Below are 2,569 nucleotides of genomic sequence, written 5' to 3' on the forward strand. Positions count from 1 at the left end.
GTTGACTACCAGTTATAGCGTGCTAACTTCGACAGCTGTTTTCCAAAGTTAACTTAGCTCTCCTTATTAGCTGGGCTCCTTACATGCTTGCTAATAACTGTTTTGAAGATGGGTCTCCGACACTGACAGCGTTGTGATGGACAGATTTGTGCAGCGTTGTTTCTGATGCCAACCTTTCAATTCACAGACGGGTCTGTTGTCCGTGTTAAAGAGAGAGAGCGACCGAGTGAGAGGATGTGCGGAGCGAATTTGCGCAGCGCTGCTATCAAACTATTTTAAAATGGGTCACCAAATTTACTTGAACGGCTGTTAATCTACCCGGGCCTACGTGTGGGAAACACTGTATTATATATATTTTGTTAGTATTTTATTTATTTTCTACTGAAACTGTCGATCAGCTGATGGTTTTAGTAGAGGATGTCTCATTCTGTTGAAGTTGCTGGACTATATACATACATGAATACATACATATTTCTTTTGGCTAGGTTTAGGCCGATTTAAAAATTGATTACCAAGGTGTTGGGAATAAAAAAAAATAAAAAAATCTAATTAACACAGTATTTACACCTGGTTGCATGATAAAAAAAAAAAATTGATATTTTTTGTACTTTTTTAATTTTAATTTTAGATTTTCTTCCTGGAAGCCAGAGGGGCCACAACAGAAAACGTTCCACGTGGTACATCCTTGCCCACATGTTCCATGATGATGTTGGGAAGAGGATAAATTGGAAAGGGATCACTATGCAACACACGTTGCTCCTGTGTAAGTAATTGTAATATATATTTAAAACAATCTGAAGTCACACAGCAGTCTTGGGAAGTGTTCAAACTGGCATTAGCACTACTTTAAATAAACACAACCATGCTTATTAATCGACGCAGAGGATTGGGAGTCAACGCAGGGGGTTTCAGAAAACATTGCAGGGTCTGTTGGCAAAAAAATTGACAACAAAACATCCGGCAAAGCACTGAATTGCCAAGATACACATTACTACTACTAATACATATTTCTGGTAGACTCTGAAACTTGACAGTTAAATTATGATTTTTGTTGTCATGCAAGATAAAATAATTTTGGCGCACTACTTTCCAGAGTTGTTATATAGTTTCTCATAATATTATAAACAGTTATACAGTGTTTTGACAGCTAACAAGCCTTAAAACGCATGGATCTTTCACTCCAACCAGCCTTCCTGGGTGATATTTCATGGTCTAATCGGCACATGAGGACACGCCTCCACCAAGTTTTTTGAACGCAGTGCTGTTTTCGGTCTGAACACTATCTTAATCTCCAGAAAATACCTTGTTTGTTTAATGTGTTCAAAAGCTGAGGTGCTCTGCTGGTTCCAGGTAGTGGCCAATATATAGTTAATTACAAAACCACTTTGTTATAATTTGTTTTTTGTTTAGAATAAACTACTGTGAATAACATATAAAGTGTTGATTAGTGATCTTTAGAGGGGCAGTGAAAGTTTTATTACATGTGGACAAAGCCAGGCTGTTTCCACCGTCTTATTCCCCCTCCACCAGCTTTGAGCCTGCCCCTACTCTACCTCTGATTGGCTAATCCTAAACTCAGCCATCCTACCCAGCGGAGACAACGAGTACTAGCCAATCGCAGGGAGTGCTGCGCAAAGCTGGTAAGGAAGAAATATTAGGTGCGTTCGAGAGGACTTTCGCCGACTAGATCAAGTCGAGTCGGACACATTCTACCTGTTTGAGCTGAGATCAATGACTGATCCCGCGGCATTTGCAAAGGAAAATGCCAGAAGATCAGACAAAAGTGGTTCCAACTTTAAGCAGACGGAGAAAAGCAACTACAGCTGCCGGACCCGGCGCCTGCAGCTGCCATCTCCCGCAAGGTTTAAATGTCATGTGACATGGTGCCGTTTTGCAGCGCCGGCGAAAGTCGGACACAATTTCTAACCATCATGCCTTATTTTATGTCCAACATGTATCACGTTAAGTCAGCACTGCATGAAGTCAAACACAACTAATGCATTTCCACCTGTTTCAATACTTTACACTGTTTTAACCTTAGCTAGGCTCCTTACATGCTTATAACTTTTTTAAGGTGGGTCTCCGTCATTGACCGCGTTGTGCTGGACTCATTTGTGCAGCGGTGTTCATGTGTGAGAGAGAGAGAGAGAGAGAGAGAGGATGTGCCGCGTTACAACGCTCTGCAATCAAATGCTATTTTAAATAGGCCTAGTAAAGAAAAATCAATATGTGGTGGTCAGCCTGTATGCTTTTGTAAAAACTGTTGGTTGCAATAGGAGTTCATGAAATTTTGTATGAAAATCTCCTTGTGTGATTACAGATGCTGTGTGAGAAAGAGTCATCTCTCCCGTGCTGCCACAGATGATATCCTAAAGCAGAAAATATGGTGTTTCAACCTGGCAGCAGAGGGGAAGAAGCTCAAGGTGTGCCCCTATCAGCATCCTTATGGAAGATCAGCCCACTGTTAATTCACCTTAAAAAAAGTATTTTGGTATGTAGGGTTTCTACCTGTCTTGAAACATGTTAAAGTTATAATCCTTGAGGTTTTCATTAAATAAAAAATATTTTT

The 2,569-nt window shown here is 40.3% G+C and overlaps 1 long non-coding RNA gene across 1 annotated transcript in view; it reads left to right on the top strand.

Annotated features, from left to right (window-relative positions):
- LOC123967129 overlaps positions 1–2,569 on the top strand; it is a 4,118-nt gene extending 1,549 nt beyond the window's left edge. The window contains exons 2-3 of the long non-coding RNA XR_006824197.1: positions 629–763; positions 2,321–2,569. This is a non-coding gene — a long non-coding RNA (uncharacterized LOC123967129). The remainder of the gene's footprint in view (positions 1–628; positions 764–2,320) is intronic.

Source organism: Micropterus dolomieu, unplaced genomic scaffold (assembly GCF_021292245.1).
Source record: "Micropterus dolomieu isolate WLL.071019.BEF.003 ecotype Adirondacks unplaced genomic scaffold, ASM2129224v1 scaffold_55, whole genome shotgun sequence".
Taxonomy (NCBI): Eukaryota; Metazoa; Chordata; class Actinopteri; order Centrarchiformes; family Centrarchidae; genus Micropterus; species Micropterus dolomieu.